Here is a 14401-nt window from a genome sequence, read left to right on the forward strand (position 1 = left end):
TCTGATTCCCCATATCTGATTCCCCGCCTGGGTTTCCCCGCCTCTGATTCCCCTCCTCTGTTTCCCAATATCTAAGTCCCCGCCTCTGATTCCCCAAATCTGATTCCCCACCTCTGATTCCCCAGCTCTGATTCCCTGCCTCTGATTCCCCGCATCTGATTCCCTGCATCTGATTCCAAGCCTCTGATTCCCTGCCTCTGATTCCCAACCTCTGATTCCCCACCTCTGATTCCCCATATCTGATTCCCCGCCTCTGTTTCCCCGCCTCGGATTCCCCGCCTCTGTTTCCCCATATCTGATTCCCGGCCTCTGATTCCCCGCCTCTGATTCCCCGCCTCTGATTCCCTGCCTCTGATTCCCCATCTCCGATTCCGCACATCTGATTCCCTTCCTCTGATTCCCCGCCTCTGATTTTCCGCCTCTGATTCCCTGCCTCTGATTCCCAACCTCGGATTCCCCACCTCTGATTCCCCATATCTGATTCCCCGCCTCTGTTTCCCCGCCTCTGATTCCCCTCCTCTGATTCCCAACTCTGATTCCCCGCCTCTGATTCCCCAGCTCTGATTCCCCGTGTTTGATTCCCTGCCTCTGATTCCCTGCCCTGATTCCCCATCTCTGTTTCACCGCCTTTGATTCGCCACCTCTGATTCCCCATATCTGATTCCCCGCCTCTGTTTCCCCGACTCTGATTCCCTGCCTCTGATTCCCAACCTCTGATTCCACACCTCTGATTCCCCATATCTGATTCCCCGCCTCTATTTCCCCATATCTGATTCCCCGCCTCTGATTCCCCAACTCTGATTCCCCGCCTCTGATTCCCCAGCTCTGATTCCCCGACTCTGATTCCCGGCATCCGATTCCCTGCCTCTGATTCCCCGCCTCTGATTCCCCATCTCTGATTCCCCGCCTCTGATTCCCCGTGTCTGATTCCCTGCCTTTGATTCCCCGCCTCTGATTCCCCGCCTCTGATTCCCTGCCACTGATTCCCTGCCCCTGATTCCCCACCTCTGATTCCCCACATCTGATTCCCCGCCTCTGTTTCCCCGCCTCTGATTCCACGCCTCAGATTCCCCATATCTGATTCCCTGCCTCTGATTCCCCAACTCTGATTCCCCGCCTCTGATTCCCCAGCTCTGAATCCCCGCCTCTGATTCCCCGCGTCTGATTCCCTGCCTCTGATTCCCCGCCTTGATTCCCCATCTCTGATTCACAACCTCTGATTCCCCACCTCTGATTCCCTATATTTGATTCCCCGCCTCTGTTTCCCCGCCTCTGATTCCCCATATCTGATTCCCCGCCTCTGATTGCCCACCTCTGATTCCCAGACTCTGATTCGCCAGCTCTGATTCCCCGCCTCTGATTCCCCGCATCTGATTCCCTGCCTCTGATTCCCCGCCTCTGATTCCCCATCTCTGATTCACCGCCTTTGATTCGCCACCTCTGATTCCCCATATCTGATTCCCCACCTCTGATTCCCGGCCTCTTATTCCCAGCATCTGATTCCCGGCCTCTGATTCCCGGCCTCTGATTCCCCGCTTCTGATTCTGATTCCCTGCCTCTTATTCCCCATCTCTGATTCCGCACATCTGATTCCCTGCCTCTGATTCCCCACCTCTGATTCCCCATATCTGATTCCCCGCCTCTGTTTCCCCGCCTCTGATTCCCCGCCTATGTTTCCCTATATCTAATTCCCCACCTCTGATGCCCCAACTCTGATTCCCCGCCTCTGATTCCCCAGCTCTGATTCCCCGCCTCTGATTCCCTGCATCCGATTCCCCATATCTGATTCCCCGCCTCTGTTTCACCGCCTCTGATTCCCCGCCTCTGTTTCCCCATATCTGATTCCCGCCTCTGATTCCCAACTATGAATCCCCTCCTCTGATTCCCCAGCTCTGATTCCCTGCCTCTGATTCCCCGCGTTCTATTCCCTGCCACTGATTCCCCGCCTGTGATTCCCCATCACTGATTCACCACCTCTGATTCCCTACCTCTGATTCCCCATATCTAAATCCCCGCCTCTGTTTGCCCGCCTCTGATTCCCCGCCTCTGTTTCCCCATATCTGATTCCCCGCCTCTGAATCCCCAACTCTGATTCCCTGCCTCAGATTCCCCAGCTCTGATTCCCCGCCTTTGATTCCCCCCGTCTGATTCCCAGCCTCTGAATCCCCGTGTCTGATTTCCTGCCTCTGATTCCCCGCCTCTGATTCCCCATCTCTGATTCACCGCCTCTGATTCCCCACCTCTGATTCCCCCTCTCTGATTCCGCACATCCAATTCCCTGCCTCTGATTCCCCAACTCTGATTCCCCACCTCTGATTCCCCATCTCTGATTCCCCGCCTCAGATTCCACGCATCTGATTCCCTGCCTCTGATTCCCCGCCTCCGATTCCCTGCCTCTGATTCCCCATATCTGATTCCCCGCCTCTGATTCCCCAACTCTGATTCCCCGCTTCTGATTCCCCAGCTCTTAATCCCCGCCTCTGATTCCCCGCGTCTGTTTCCCTGCCTCTGATTCCCCGCCTCTGATTCCCCATCTGTGATTCACAACCTCTGATGCCCCACCTCTGATTCCCCATATCTGATTCCCTGCCTCTGTTTCCCCGCCTCTGATTCCCCACCTCTGTTTCCCCATATCTGATTCCCCGCCTCTGATTCCCCAACTCTAATACCCCGCCTCTGATTCCCCACCTCTGATTCCCCATATCTGATTCCCCGCCTGGGTTTCCACGCCTCTGATTCCCCGCCTCTGTTTCCCAATATCTAAGTCCCCGCCTCTGATTCCCCAAATCTGATTCCCCACCTCTGATTCCCCAGCTCTGATTCCCTGCCTCTGATTCCCCGCATCTGATTCCCTGCATCTGATTCCAAGCCTCTGAATCCCTGCCTCTGATTCCCAACCTCTGATTCCCCACCTCTGATTCCCCATATCTGATTCCCCGCCTCTGTTACCCCGCCTCGGATTCCCCGCCTCTGTTTCCCCATATCTGATTCCCGGCCTCTGATTCCCCGCCTCTGATTCCCCGCCTCTGATTCCCTGCCTCTGATTCCCCATCTCCGATTCCGCACATCTGATTCCCTTCCTCTGATTCCCCGCCTCTGATTTTCCGCCTCTGATTCCCTGCCTCTGATTCCCAACCTCGGATTCCCCACCTCTGATTCCCCATATCTGATTCCCCGCCTCTGTTTCCCCGCCTCTGATTCCCCTCCTCTGATTCCCAACTCTGATTCCCCGCCTCTGATTCCCCAGCTCTGATTCCCCGACTCTGATTCCCCGCCTCTGATTCCCCATCTCTGATTCCCCGCCTCTGATTCCCCGTGTCTGATTCCCTGCCTTTGATTCCCCGCCTCTGATTCCCCGCCTCTGATTCCCTGCCACTGATTCCCTGCCCCTGATTCCCCACCTCTGATTCCCCACATCTGATTCCCCGCCTCTGTTTCCCCGCCTCTGATTCCCCGCCTCTGATTCCCCATATCTGATTCCCTGCCTCTGATTCCCCAACTCTGATTCCCCGCCTCTGATTCCCCAGCTCTGAATCCCCGCCTCTGATTCCCCGCGTCTGATTCCCTGCCTCTGATTCCCCGCCTTGATTCCCCATCTCTGATTCACAACCTCTGATTCCCCACCTCTGATTCCCTATATTTGATTCCCCGCCTCTGTTTCCCCGCCTCTGATTCCCCATATCTGATTCCCCGCCTCTGATTGCCCACCTCTGATTCCCAGACTCTGATTCGCCAGCTCTGATTCCCCGCCTCTGATTCCCCGCATCTGATTCCCTGCCTCTGATTCCCCGCCTCTGATTCCCCATCTCTGATTCACCGCCTTTGATTCGCCACCTCTGATTCCCCATATCTGATTCCCCACCTCTGATTCCCGGCCTCTTATTCCCAGCATCTGATTCCCGGCCTCTGATTCCCGGCCTCTGATTCCCCGCTTCTGATTCTGATTCCCTGCCTCTTATTCCCCATCTCTGATTCCGCACATCTGATTCCCTGCCTCTGATTCCCCACCTCTGATTCCCCATATCTGATTCCCCGCCTCTGTTTCCCCGTCTCTGATTCCCCGCCTATGTTTCCCTATATCTAATTCCCCACCTCTGATGCCCCAACTCTGATTCCCCGCCTCTGATTCCCCAACTCTGATTCCCCGCCTCTGATTCCCCAGCTCTGATTCCCCGACTCTGATTCCCGGCATCCGATTCCCTGCCTCTGATTCCCCGCCTCTGATTCCCCATCTCTGATTCCCCGCCTCTGATTCCCCGTGTCTGATTCCCTGCCTTTGATTCCCCGCCTCTGATTCCCCGCCTCTGATTCCCTGCCACTGATTCCCTGCCCCTGATTCCCCGCCTCTGATTCCCCATCTCTGATTCACAACCTCTGATTCCCCACCTCTGATTCCCTATATTTAATTCCCCGCCTCTGTTTCCCCGCCTCTGATTCACTGCCTCTGATTCCCCACATCTGATTCCCCATCTCAGATTCCGCACAACCGATTCCCTGCCTATGATTCCCCGACTCTGATTCCCCACCTCTGATTCCCCAGCTCTGATTCCCCGCCTCTGATTCCCCGCCTCTGATTCCACATCTCTGATTCCCCACCTCTGATTCCCCGTGTCTGATTCCCTTCCTTTGATTCCCCGCCTCTGATTCCCCACCTCTGATTCCCTGCCACTGATTCCCCGCCCCTGATTCCCCACCTCTGATTCCCCATATCTTATTCCCCGCCTCTGTTTCCCCCCCTCTGATTCCCTGCCTCTGATTCCCCATATCTGATTCCCCGCCTCTGATTCCCCATATCTGATTCCCCGCCTCTATTTCCCCATATCTGCTTCGCCGCCTCTGATTCCCCAACTCTGATTCCCCGCCTCTGATTCCCCAGCTCTGATTTCCCGCCTCTGATTCCCGGCATCCGATTCCCTGCCTCTGATTCCCCGCCTCTGATTCCCCATCTCTGATTCCCCGCCTCTGATTCCCCGTGTCTGATTCCCTGCCTCTGATTCCCCGCCTCTGATTCCCCATATCTGATTCCCCGCCTCTGTTTTCCCGCCTCTGATTCCCTGCCTCTGATTCCCCATATCTGATTCCCCGCCTCTGATTCCCCAACTCTGATTCACAGCCTCTGATTCCCCAGCTCTGAATCCCCGCCTCTGATTCCCCGCGTCTGATTCCCTGCCTCTGATTCCCCGCCTCTGATTCCCCATCTGTGATTCACAACCTCTGATGCCCCACCTCTGATTCCCCATATCTGATTCCCCGCCTCTGTTTCCCCGCCTCTGATTCCCCGCCTCTGATTCCCCATATCTGATTCCCCGCCTCTGATTGCCCACCTCTGATTCCCCGCGTCTGATTCCCTGCCTCTGATTCCCCGCCTCTGATTCCCCATCTCTGATTCACCACCTCTGATTCCCAGCCTCTGATTCCCCATCTCTGATTCCACACATCCGATTCCCTGCCTATGATTCCCCACCTCTGAATCCCCGCCTCTGATTCCCCACCTCTGTTTCCCCACATCTGATTCCCCGCCTCTGATTCCCCAACTCTAATACCCCGCCTCTGATTCCCCAGCTCTGATTCCCCGCCTCTGATTCCCAGCATCTGATTTCCTGCCTCTGATTCCCCGCCTCTGATTCCAGGCCTCTGATTCCCAGCATCTGATTCCGGCCTCTGATTCCCGGCCTCTGATTCCCTGCTTCTGATTCTGATTCCCTGCCTCTGATTCCCCATCTCTGATTCCGCACATCTGATTCCTTGCCTCTGATTCCCCACCTCTGATTCCCCATATCTGATTCCCCGCCTGGGTTTCCCCGCCTCTGATTCCCCTCCTCTGTTTCCCAATATCTAAGTCCCCGCCTCTGATTCCCCAAATCTGATTCCCCACCTCTGATTCCCCAGCTCTGATTCCCTGCCTCTGATTCCCCGCATCTGATTCCCTGCATCTGATTCCAAGCCTCTGATTCCCTGCCTCTGATTCCCAACCTCTGATTCCCCACCTCTGATTCCCCATATCTGATTCCCCGCCTCTGTTTCCCCGCCTCGGATTCCCCGCCTCTGTTTCCCCATATCTGATTCCCGGCCTCTGATTCCCCGCCTCTGATTCCCCGCCTCTGATTCCCTGCCTCTGATTCCCCATCTCCGATTCCGCACATCTGATTCCCTTCCTCTGATTCCCCGCCTCTGATTTTCCGCCTCTGATTCCCTGCCTCTGATTCCCAACCTCGGATTCCCCACCTCTGATTCCCCATATCTGATTCCCCGCCTCTGTTTCCCCGCCTCTGATTCCCCTCCTCTGATTCCCAACTCTGATTCCCCGCCTCTGATTCCCCAGCTCTGATTCCCAGTGTTTGATTCCCTGCCTCTGATTCCCTGCCCTGATTCCCCATCTCTGTTTCACCGCCTTTGATTCGCCACCTCTGATTCCCCATATCTGATTCCCCGCCTCTGTTTCCCCGACTCTGATTCCCTGCCTCTGATTCCCAACCTCTGATTCCACACCTCTGATTCCCCATATCTGATTCCCCGCCTCTATTTCCCCATATCTGATTCCCCGCCTCTGATTCCCCAACTCTGATTCCCCGCCTCTGATTCCCCAGCTCTGATTCCCCGACTCTGATTCCCGGCATCCGATTCCCTGCCTCTGATTCCCCGCCTCTGATTCCCCATCTCTGATTCCCCGCCTCTGATTCCCCGTGTCTGATTCCCTGCCTTTGATTCCCCGCCTCTGATTCCCCGCCTCTGATTCCCTGCCACTGATTCCCTGCCCCTGATTCCCCACCTCTGATTCCCCACATCTGATTCCCCGCCTCTGTTTCCCCGCCTCTGATTCCACGCCTCAGATTCCCCATATCTGATTCCCTGCCTCTGATTCCCCAACTCTGATTCCCCGCCTCTGATTCCCCAGCTCTGAATCCCCGCCTCTGATTCCCCGCGTCTGATTCCCTGCCTCTGATTCCCCGCCTTGATTCCCCATCTCTGATTCACAACCTCTGATTCCCCACCTCTGATTCCCTATATTTGATTCCCCGCCTCTGTTTCCCCGCCTCTGATTCCCCATATCTGATTCCCCGCCTCTGATTGCCCACCTCTGATTCCCAGACTCTGATTCGCCAGCTCTGATTCCCCGCCTCTGATTCCCCGCATCTGATTCCCTGCCTCTGATTCCCCGCCTCTGATTCCCCATCTCTGATTCACCGCCTTTGATTCGCCACCTCTGATTCCCCATATCTGATTCCCCACCTCTGATTCCCGGCCTCTTATTCCCAGCATCTGATTCCCGGCCTCTGATTCCCGGCCTCTGATTCCCCGCTTCTGATTCTGATTCCCTGCCTCTTATTCCCCATCTCTGATTCCGCACATCTGATTCCCTGCCTCTGATTCCCCACCTCTGATTCCCCATATCTGATTCCCCGCCTCTGTTTCCCCGTCTCTGATTCCCCGCCTATGTTTCCCTATATCTAATTCCCCACCTCTGATGCCCCAACTCTGATTCCCCGCCTCTGATTCCCCAGCTCTGATTCCCCGCCTCTGATTCCCTGCATCCGATTCCCCATATCTGATTCCCCGCCTCTGTTTCACCGCCTCTGATTCCCCGCCTCTGTTTCCCCATATCTGATTCCCGCCTCTGATTCCCAACTATGAATCCCCTCCTCTGATTCCCCAGCTCTGATTCCCTGCCTCTGATTCCCCGCGTTCTATTCCCTGCCTCTGATTCCCCGCCTGTGATTCCCCATCACTGATTCACCACCTCTGATTCCCTACCTCTGATTCCCCATATCTAAATCCCCGCCTCTGTTTGCCCGCCTCTGATTCCCCGCCTCTGTTTCCCCATATCTGATTCCCCGCCTCTGAATCCCCAACTCTGATTCCCTGCCTCAGATTCCCCAGCTCTGATTCCCCGCCTTTGATTCCCCCCGTCTGATTCCCAGCCTCTGAATCCCCGTGTCTGATTTCCTGCCTCTGATTCCCCGCCTCTGATTCCCCATCTCTGATTCACCGCCTCTGATTCCCCACCTCTGATTCCCCCTCTCTGATTCCGCACATCCAATTCCCTGCCTCTGATTCCCCAACTCTGATTCCCCACCTCTGATTCCCCATCTCTGATTCCCCGCCTCAGATTCCACGCATCTGATTCCCTGCCTCTGATTCCCCGCCTCCGATTCCCTGCCTCTGATTCCCCATATCTGATTCCCCGCCTCTGATTCCCCAACTCTGATTCCCCGCTTCTGATTCCCCAGCTCTTAATCCCCGCCTCTGATTCCCCGCGTCTGTTTCCCTGCCTCTGATTCCCCGCCTCTGATTCCCCATCTGTGATTCACAACCTCTGATGCCCCACCTCTGATTCCCCATATCTGATTCCCTGCCTCTGTTTCCCCGCCTCTGATTCCCCACCTCTGTTTCCCCATATCTGATTCCCCGCCTCTGATTCCCCAACTCTAATACCCCGCCTCTGATTCCCCACCTCTGATTCCCCATATCTGATTCCCCGCCTGGGTTTCCCCGCCTCTGATTCCCCGCCTCTGTTTCCCAATATCTAAGTCCCCGCCTCTGATTCCCCAAATCTGATTCCCCACCTCTGATTCCCCAGCTCTGATTCCCTGCCTCTGATTCCCCGCATCTGATTCCCTGCATCTGATTCCAAGCCTCTGAATCCCTGCCTCTGATTCCCAACCTCTGATTCCCCACCTCTGATTCCCCATATCTGATTCCCCGCCTCTGTTTCCCCGCCTCGGATTCCCCGCCTCTGTTTCCCCATATCTGATTCCCGGCCTCTGATTCCCCGCCTCTGATTCCCCGCCTCTGATTCCCTGCCTCTGATTCCCCATCTCCGATTCCGCACATCTGATTCCCTTCCTCTGATTCCCCGCCTCTGATTTTCCGCCTCTGATTCCCTGCCTCTGATTCCCAACCTCGGATTCCCCACCTCTGATTCCCCATATCTGATTCCCCGCCTCTGTTTCCCCGCCTCTGATTCCCCTCCTCTGATTCCCAACTCTGATTCCCCGCCTCTGATTCCCCAGCTCTGATTCCCCGACTCTGATTCCCCGCCTCTGATTCCCCATCTCTGATTCCCCGCCTCTGATTCCCCGTGTCTGATTCCCTGCCTTTGATTCCCCGCCTCTGATTCCCCGCCTCTGATTCCCTGCCACTGATTCCCTGCCCCTGATTCCCCACCTCTGATTCCCCACATCTGATTCCCCGCCTCTGTTTCCCCGCCTCTGATTCCCCGCCTCTGATTCCCCATATCTGATTCCCTGCCTCTGATTCCCCAACTCTGATTCCCCGCCTCTGATTCCCCAGCTCTGAATCCCCGCCTCTGATTCCCCGCGTCTGATTCCCTGCCTCTGATTCCCCGCCTTGATTCCCCATCTCTGATTCACAACCTCTGATTCCCCACCTCTGATTCCCTATATTTGATTCCCCGCCTCTGTTTCCCCGCCTCTGATTCCCCATATCTGATTCCCCGCCTCTGATTGCCCACCTCTGATTCCCAGACTCTGATTCGCCAGCTCTGATTCCCCGCCTCTGATTCCCCGCATCTGATTCCCTGCCTCTGATTCCCCGCCTCTGATTCCCCATCTCTGATTCACCGCCTTTGATTCGCCACCTCTGATTCCCCATATCTGATTCCCCACCTCTGATTCCCGGCCTCTTATTCCCAGCATCTGATTCCCGGCCTCTGATTCCCGGCCTCTGATTCCCCGCTTCTGATTCTGATTCCCTGCCTCTTATTCCCCATCTCTGATTCCGCACATCTGATTCCCTGCCTCTGATTCCCCACCTCTGATTCCCCATATCTGATTCCCCGCCTCTGTTTCCCCGTCTCTGATTCCCCGCCTATGTTTCCCTATATCTAATTCCCCACCTCTGATGCCCCAACTCTGATTCCCCGCCTCTGATTCCCCAGCTCTGATTCCCCGCCTCTGATTCCCTGCATCCGATTCCCCATATCTGATTCCCCGCCTCTGTTTCACCGCCTCTGATTCCCCGCCTCTGTTTCCCCATATCTGATTCCCGCCTCTGATTCCCAACTATGAATCCCCTCCTCTGATTCCCCAGCTCTGATTCCCTGCCTCTGATTCCCCGCGTTCTATTCCCTGCCTCTGATTCCCCGCCTGTGATTCCCCATCACTGATTCACCACCTCTGATTCCCTACCTCTGATTCCCCATATCTAATTCCCCGCCTCTGTTTGCCCGCCTCTGATTCCCCGCCTCTGTTTCCCCATATCTGATTCCCCGCCTCTGAATCCCCAACTCTGATTCCCTGCCTCAGATTCCCCAGCTCTGATTCCCCGCCTTTGATTCCCCCCGTCTGATTCCCAGCCTCTGAATCCCCGTGTCTGATTTCCTGCCTCTGATTCCCCGCCTCTGATTCCCCATCTCTGATTCACCGCCTCTGATTCCCCACCTCTGATTCCCCCTCTCTGATTCCGCACATCCAATTCCCTGCCTCTGATTCCCCAACTCTGATTCCCCACCTCTGATTCCCCATCTCTGATTCCCCGCCTCAGATTCCACGCATCTGATTCCCTGCCTCTGATTCCCCGCCTCCGATTCCCTGCCTCTGATTCCCCATATCTGATTCCCCGCCTCTGATTCCCCAACTCTGATTCCCCGCTTCTGATTCCCCAGCTCTTAATCCCCGCCTCTGATTCCCCGCGTCTGTTTCCCTGCCTCTGATTCCCCGCCTCTGATTCCCCATCTGTGATTCACAACCTCTGATGCCCCACCTCTGATTCCCCATATCTGATTCCCTGCCTCTGTTTCCCCGCCTCTGATTCCCCACCTCTGTTTCCCCATATCTGATTCCCCGCCTCTGATTCCCCAACTCTAATACCCCGCCTCTGATTCCCCAGCTCTGATTCCCCACCTCTGATTCCCCGCATCTGATTCCCTGCCTCTGATTCCCCGCCTCTGATTCCAGGCCTCTGATTCCCAGCATCTGATTCCGGCCTCTGATTCCCGGACTCTGATTCCCTTCTTCTGATTCTGATTCCCTGCCTCTGATTCCCCATCTCTGATTCCGCACATCTGATTCCCTGCCTCTGATTCCCCACCTCTGATTCCCCATATCTGATTCCCCGCCTCTGTTTCCCCACCTCTGATTCCCCGCCTCTGTTTCCCAATATCTAAGTCCCCACCTCTGATTCCCCAAATCTGATTCCCCACCTCTGATTCCCCAGCTCTGATTCCCCGCCTCTGATTCCCCGCATCTGATTCCCTGCATCTGATTCCAAGCCTCTGATTCCCTGCCTCTGATTCCCAACCTCTGATTCCCCACCTCTGATTCCCCATCTCTGATTCCCTGCCTCTGATTCCCCATCTCTGATTCACCACATCTAATTCCCTGCCTCTGATTCCACGCCCCTGATTCCCCACCTCTGATTCCACATATCTGAATCCCCGCCTCTGTTTCCACGGCTCTGATTCCCTGCCTCTGATTCCCAACCTCTGATTCCCCACCCCTGATTCCCCATATCTGATTCCCCGCCTCTGTTTCCCTGCCTCTGATTCTCCGCCCCTGTTTCCCCATATCTGATTCCCCGCCACTGATTCCCCAACTCTGATTCCCCACCTCTGATTCCCCAGCTCTGATTCCCCGCCTCTGATTCCCCGTGTTTGATTCCCTGCCTCTGATTCCCCGCCTCTGATTCCCCATCTCTGATTCACCGCCTTTGATTCGACACCTCTGATTCCACATATCTGATTCCCCACCTCTGTTACCCCGCCTCTGATTCCCCGCCTCTGATTCCCCATATATCATTCCCCGCCTCTGAATCCCCATCTCTGATTCCCGGACTCTGATTCCCCACCTCTGATTCCCGGCCTCTTATTCCCGGCATCTGAATCCCGGCCTCTGATTCCCGGCCTCTGATTCCCCGCTTCTGATTCTGATTCCCTGCCTCTGATTCCCCATCTCTGATTCCGCACATCTGATTCCCCGCCTCTGATTCCCCGCCTCTGTTTCCCCATATCTAATTCCCCACCTCTGATGCCCCAACTCTGATACCCCGCCTCTGATTCCCCAGCTCTGATTCCCCGCCTCTGATTCCCCGCATCCGATTCCCCATATCTGATTCCCCGCCTCTGTTTCCCCGCCTTTGATTCCCCGCCTCTGTTTCCCCATATCTGATTCCCCGCCTCTGATTCCCAACTATGGTTCCCCGCCTCTGATTCCCCAGCTCTGATTCCCCGCCTCTAATTCCCCGCGTTCTATTCCCTGCCTCTGATTCCCCGCCTGTGATTCCCCATCTCTGATTCACCACCTCTGATTCCCCACCTCTGATTCCCCTTATCTAATTCCCCGCCTCTGTTTGCCCGCCTCTGATTCCCCGCCTCTGTTTCCCCATATCTGATTCCCCGTGTCTGATTCCCTGCCTCTGATTCCCCGCCTCTGATTCCCCGCCTCTGATTTCCTGCCACTGATTCCCTGCCCCTGATACCCCACCTCTGATTCCCCATATCTGATTCCCTGCCTCTGTTTCCCCGCCTCTGATTCCCCGCCTCTGATTCCCCGGCTCTGATTCCCCAACTCTGATTCCCCGCCTCTGATTCCCCAGCTCTGATACCCGCCTCTGATTCCCCGCGTCTGTTTTCCCACCTCTGATTCCCTGCCTCTGTTTCCCCACCTCTGATTCCCCATATCTGATTCCCCGCCTCTGTTTCCCCGCCTCGGATTCCCCGCCTCTGTTTCCCCACATCTGATTCCCGGCCTCTGATTCCCCGCCTCTGATTCCCAGCCTCTGATTCCCTGCCTCTGATTCCCCATCTCCGATTCCGCACATCTGATTCCCTTCCTCTGATTCCCCGCCTCTGATTTTCCGCCTCTGATTCCCTGCCTCTGATTCCCAACCTCGGATTCCCCACCTCTGATTCCCCATATCTGATTCCCCGCCTCTGTTTCCCCGCCTCTGATTCCCCTCCTCTGATTCCCAACTCTGATTCCCCGCCTCTGATTCCGCAGCTCTGATTCCCCGTGTTTGATTCCCTGCCTCTGTTTCCCTGCCTCTGATTCTCCGCCCCTGTTTCCCCATATCTGATTCCCCGCCTCTGATTCCCCAACTCTGATTCCCCACCTCTGATTCCCCAGCTCTGATTCCCCGCCTCTGATTCCCCGTGTTTGATTCCCTGCCTCTGATTCCCCGCCTCTGATTCCCCATCTCTGATTCACCGCCTTTGATTCGACACCTCTGATTCCACATATCTGATTCCCCACCTCTGTTACCCCGCCTCTGATTCCCCGCCTCAGATTCCCCATATATCATTCCCCGCCTCTGAATCCCCATCTCTGATTCCCGGACTCTGATTCCCCACCTCTGATTCCCGGCCTCTTATTCCCGGCATCTGAATCCCGGCCTCTGATTCCCGGCCTCTGATTCCCCGCTTCTGATTCTGATTCCCTGCCTCTGATTCCCCATCTCTGATTCCGCACATCTGATTCCCTGCCTCTGATTCCCCACCTCTGATTCCCCATATCTGATTCCCCACCTCTGTTTCCCCGCCTCTGATTCCCCGCCTCTGTTTCCCCATATCTAATTCCCCACCTCTGATGCCCCAACTCTGATACCCCGCCTCTGATTCCCCAGCTCTGATTCCCCGCCTCTGATTCCCCGCATCCGATTCCCCATATCTGATTCCCCGCCTCTGTTTCCCCGCCTTTGATTCCCCGCCTCTGTTTCCCCATATCTGATTCCCCGCCTCTGATTCCCAACTATGATTCCCCGCCTCTGATTCCCCAGCTCTGATTCCCCGCCTCTAATTCCCCGCGTTCTATTCCCTGCCTCTGATTCCCCGCCTGTGATTCCCCATCTCTGATTCACCACCTCTGATTCCGCACCTCTGATTCCCCTTATCTAATTCCACGCCTCTGTTTGCCCGCCTCTGATTCCCCGCCTCTGTTTCCCCATATCTGATTCCCCGTGTCTGATTCCCTGCCTCTGATTCCCCGCCTCTGATTCCCCGCCTCTGATTTCCTGCCACTGATTCCCTGCCCCTGATACCCCACCTCTGATTCCCCATATCTGATTCCCTGCCTCTGTTTCCCCGCCTCTGATTCCCCGCCTCTGATTCCCCGCCTCTGATTCCCCGCCTCTGATTCCCCAACTCTGATTCCCCGCCTCTGATTCCCCAGCTCTGATACCCGCCTCTGATTCCCCGTGTCTGATTCCCCGCCTCTGATTCCCTGCCTCTGTTTCCCCACCTCTGATTCCCCATATCTGATTCCCCGCCTCTGTTTCCCCGCCTCGGATTCCCCGCCTCTGTTTCCCCACATCTGATTCCCGGCCTCTGATTCCCCGCCTCTGATTCCCAGCCTCTGATTCCCTGCCTCTGATTCCCCATCTCCGATTCCGCACATCTGATTCCCTTCCTCTGATTCCCCGCCTCTGATTTTCCGCCTCTGATTCCCTG

Source organism: Narcine bancroftii, chromosome 8 (assembly GCF_036971445.1).
Source record: "Narcine bancroftii isolate sNarBan1 chromosome 8, sNarBan1.hap1, whole genome shotgun sequence".
Taxonomy (NCBI): Eukaryota; Metazoa; Chordata; class Chondrichthyes; order Torpediniformes; family Narcinidae; genus Narcine; species Narcine bancroftii.